A 5,000-nucleotide genomic window follows, 5' to 3' on the forward strand; every position below is an offset into this window, starting at 1 on the left:
ACCACACACACACGCACATGAGCACACACACACACACACACACACGCACACACACACGCACACACACACACACACACAGGACATCACTGCCCTGCTGCTCACTCACAGATGGCATCAGTGACACATGTCACAGCTATAACAGCACATGGGACAGTGTTTGAGGCACAGACGGACTCTCTATGGCGAGTTACTGCAGCTTCGGGCCTGTGGTGCAGGCAGGAGCCGCGGTTGCGAAACTCAAGCCTATTTAATATGAAGAGATCTGCAGCCACCCTCCCCTCTCCGGCCATTTCGGCTCAAATCCGGCTCAATTCCCTTATAGCAGAAACACACCGCACCAGGGCCTGTCCAAGAGGGTACACTTACACAATATCCTAATTCCTGTAATGTGCTTTTTTCCCCTCCTCTAGTATTTGTTTTGTAACATTTCCCTGGGATAAAACAAAAAATTCCACGGCTCTGCATGTTTTTTGACCTCAGTCTTAAATCTCTAAACAGAAATGACTTTCAAAAAAGAAAAAAGAGGAAAAAAAAGAAAAACTTTAATAAAAACTTTTTTCAGGGTCACTTGAGCTCGGTACACTCAAACAGGGGGAAATACAGTCTTGCATTAAAACAGACCCTGAAAGTCGTTATGAGTGAGCCGTTTCCTGTAATAAGTCTGTGCGGGAAATGTGCTGTTGGATCGTGTGACGGACTCCGCAGAGAGGGGAGGGGAGGGAGGAGGAGCGGACAGCGATGAGGTCAGCGATGAGGTCAGCGGTCTCGTCGTCGTGGAAACTGAAGTGACGCTGAACAGCTGAACTGGGGGTGGGCCTCCACCTGGTGAAGGGGCTGGCTGTAGACAGTGGGGGGGGGGGGGGGGGGGGGGGGGACCCTGCTGGGGTGGAGGAAAGGGGCGGCTAGGTTTCGTTAGCACGGCGCGGGACGTACCCAATACCGTCAGCTCGGCGATCTCGCTCTCCCGCTCGCCCACCATGTTGGTCCCCACGCACACGTACTTCCCCGCGTCGCTCTTCCGGGCGTTGGTGATCATCAGCTTCCCGCCGCGGATCTGCAAACGGAAACGGAGGGATGAGACGAGAGCAGCAGGGACCCGCAGAGGCCAGCGGAGATACGAAGAGCAAGAATCATCAGAAACGTTCCTTTTCATCTACGTGCAGCAATGCAGGGAGAAGCCTGTAAAGGAGGACGAAAGATTGTGAGGCTTTAATAGCAACCAGTCAAAAAAAAACAAAAGAAAGAAATAAAAATTTATAAATAAATAAATAGTTTTCTGCAGGGAATAGCAGGGGAAGCAGCCAGCATAATTTAGCCTGATGCAGTAAACTGTTTGCTGATTTCCAGCTGTTCCTCCAGCTTGGAAAACGCGAGAGTTTATTTCTCTCTGTCAATCACTTCCTTTCACCATTATACAAGACACAGCTGGCATCGCTCTCTCAAACACTCGCACTGCTGCAGTACCTTCCATCTCCACGGGGGGCACTGCTCCATTCTACACCAAACTCAACTTGCGAAGTCACTGCTCAGCCCACAATAGGCCACCCTATGGCTACGGAAAGCAACATTAGCAAATAACGTCACCGACGCAGTCATCAATAGTGTTGAGCATGGAGCCCAATTAGAAAAATCAACACTACATTCTGACACACTCAGTAACGTGAGTTTAGTGTAGAAAGGGTCTTCAGTGCGGGTCACCGCCTGTTCCGGTTGTTGATTGGCTGTAATCTCGCAGGGGGGTCATTAGATGACAGGTGAGACTTTGGAGTAGGAGGCAACCAGACCTGCAGCCCCAACCCATCTCACCAGAGAGCCCCTCCTGTCCCAGTCCTATCCAGTCAGTCCCAGTCCCCCAGTCCCAGCCCCCCAGTCCCAGCCAGTCAGTCCCAGTCCCCCAGTCCCATCCAGTCAGTCCCAGCCCCCCCCAGTCCCATCCAGTCAGTCCCAGCCCCCTCCAGTCCCAGCCAGTCAGTCCCAGCCCCCCCAGTCCCAGCCCGCTCCAGTCCCCCCCCCAGTCCCAGCCAGTCAGACCCAGCCCCTCCAGTCCCCGCCAGTCAGTCCCAGCCCCCCCCAGTCCCAGCCAGTCAGTCCCAGCCCCCCCCATTCCCAGCCAGTCAGACCCAGCCCCCCAGTCCCAGCCAGTCAGTCCCCGCCAGTCAGTCACTGCGCGGTCGGAGACAATGGCCGTATGTACCCACTGATCTCCACGCTCCACAGAGGCTTAAAGGCCTAAATAAGCAGGCTGGCCCACAATTCCACACGCCGGTAACAGATACCCTAATTATAAAACCCACACACGGGTGGGGCGTCAGTGGGACAAGCGCTACGCATCGGGACAGCGCTACGCACCAAAACGCTAAGGACACCCCTGCCTTCCCCTCCCTCGGCTGATGTAGGTCAGGGATGTTACGTTACATTACATTCATCTGCCAGACGCTTTTATTTAAAGCGACGTAAGTGCAAGGTCATTAGAACAACTACAAAACACAGGTTCTATAAGGTACAGTAATCATTTTGTAACAGTTATTCATAGCCATGAACACATTAAGTCCAGTTCACACAGTGAACATTGCTCTGACCTAACCTATGCTAAGTCAAACTAGGAGGCATTACAAGCTGCAACATCAAGATAATGATACAAGGCACAATCAGTGCTGGCACTTAGCAGACGCTCTTATCCAGAGCGACTTACACAACTTGTCACACAGCATTTACATTGCATCCATTTGTACAGCTGGATATATATATACTGAAGCAATGCAGGTTAAGCACCTTGCTCAAGGGTACAACAACAGTGTCCTACTTGGGAATCGAACCTGTGACCTTTAGGTTACATGACCAGGTCCTTACCCATTACACTGCACTGCCAGATGTACCTGCTCTGCTACATGCTAAGAGAATCAAGCTCTGCGTGGTCAAAATTCCATTTGTTTGACCTGGAAAAAAAAATCAATGCGGTGTCAGCATGGTAATTATCTCCACCAAAGACAGGGTACAGGGACTGCCCAGGTGAGGGCTTGACCAATGAAAATGGCTTATGGAGTGGCGCTCGGGCCAAACACACACACTGTAGTCCATCTGTGCTGGAGCGCTGACTCGGCAGTCCATCTGCAGAGTGGACCCATGTCACAGTTTAACAATCTCCCTGGGACACGGAGAGCCACCGACTGCCCTAATGAAGCTGCCACACTGAGCGCTGGTATAATGTTCAGCCATGTAATAGACATTCATTAAAGCGCACTTTTTTGAAAAGATCGAAAAATAATGTTGGAGGCAGAAAGTTATTTTTGAAAGACGGGTAGAGGTGCTTTCATTTTTGACCTCATAGCAAAGGTTTGGAAGGTTCCACTGTGTGTGTGTCTGTGTGTGTGTGTGTGTGTGTTTGTGGGTGTACGCATGTGCATATGCCTGCATGCTCGTATGTTCAAGAACGAATAAGAGAGAGAGAGAGAGAGGGGGGGGGGAGGGAGAGAGAGATAGTCGGAGACAGAGAGAGACACAGCGAGAGAGAGAGAGAGAGAGAGAGAGAGAGAGAGAGAGATATAATGGCTGCTCAGAAGAGGCTGCTCTGCCAGTCCGCAGTGTGACAGACGGCATGAACAGGACTGTGTCCAGGAGGCTGGGTCTCTGCGCAGAACATCACCCCTCTGCACCAGACATATGCCACTCATGTAAAGAGCCACTGCGTCCTCCTGCCAACCGTACCACAGCACACTGGGTCTAAATAACATGTTTCCGTTATGGACTGAGTGAAAAAGGATGGAGCTCTAAAACAGCGGGAAGAAAGGGCACTTCACGCGCATCGTATTTTGTCGCAATGGAACTATAAATGCTTCAGGGGACATTTTCTAGCAATCGTTCAATTTTCAGCATTCCGTGTGTGGGATCCACACTTCCCTCCGAGAAGTGTGAAGAACCAAAACCGTATGGAATGCTTTAGAGAATGGGCCTGAGGTCAGTGGGCTGACCCAATCCCAGAATGCACCACATTCTCTACATTCTACATGATGACACCACTAAAGACACAGAACCTGTGGGAGGCTGCTTTTGTTTTCTGCCTTTCCAGATGCTAAGCTAAGCAGGGTCTATTGCAGCGTGTGGTCTCAGTGCATTATGGTGGAAACAAAAGATGTTTCTTGGACAAAGATGGTTTAATGTCTCCAATTTCATGGATCTCGCCTTTATTTTGTTCAGATTTATCTGCACAGAACATCTTCTCTTCTCTCCAGGACATGTGTTTCACTGTACTGGGTGTTAACTGAGCTTACTATCTGTTCAACACAGGGGTTACACAAACACTTCAGTTCTGCCCAGAGAGGAGAGAGCTCTGGTGTGTCATCACCTCATGTTTGCACAAAGACAGGCGAGCGTAGCTGTCTCTCCCCCTGTGCCCAAACCTCATCCTGCCACCACAGACCCCTGCGTGCCAAAACCAGCACGGTAGGGGGGGGGGGGGGAGTGGGGGGGCTGAACAATCGCCCTCTTGCAGGAGAACAGGCGGGGGGGGGACCGGGGGGTCTGTCACTAGCCGCGTTTCCACCGCAGGAACTATACCCCGGAACTAGGAACCTTTTGAGGAACTCAGTGCGTTTCCACCGCAGGAACTAGGGTCTAAATTTAGTTCTGGGGGCTTTGTTTTACCCCCCAAAACGTTCCTGCTCGGGGGGTAGTACTTTCCGAAAGTACAGGAACCTTTTGGGTGGAGCTTGCAGCGCTGAACATTTCTTATTGGTCGAGTACTCGTAGCATTTGTGTTGTATTTATTTTCCGCCATTACCCGCCATGTTTGAAAATATGCAGCGGCAAACCGATTTATTTTCATAATAACTTCAAATCAAACTTGTATGTTATGCGGCGCAGTAGCCTACTTTTGGTTATAGCCTGTCAACGTCTTGGAATTATAACGTGTGCTCTTCTGTTCTTTTCTTGCTTTAGTATTCGTTTTATACAATGCTAAGCATTCGTTCTGGGACAGCATATTACGTAGGCTACCAAAACAT

The 5,000-nt window shown here is 50.5% G+C and overlaps 1 pseudogene; it reads right to left on the reverse strand.

Annotated features, from left to right (window-relative positions):
• The window catches only part of LOC118209170, a 35,603-nt pseudogene that overhangs the window by 24,202 nt on the left and 6,401 nt on the right, over nt 1–5,000 (reverse strand).

This window comes from Anguilla anguilla, chromosome 12 (assembly GCF_013347855.1).
Source record: "Anguilla anguilla isolate fAngAng1 chromosome 12, fAngAng1.pri, whole genome shotgun sequence".
Classification (NCBI taxonomy): domain Eukaryota; kingdom Metazoa; phylum Chordata; class Actinopteri; order Anguilliformes; family Anguillidae; genus Anguilla; species Anguilla anguilla.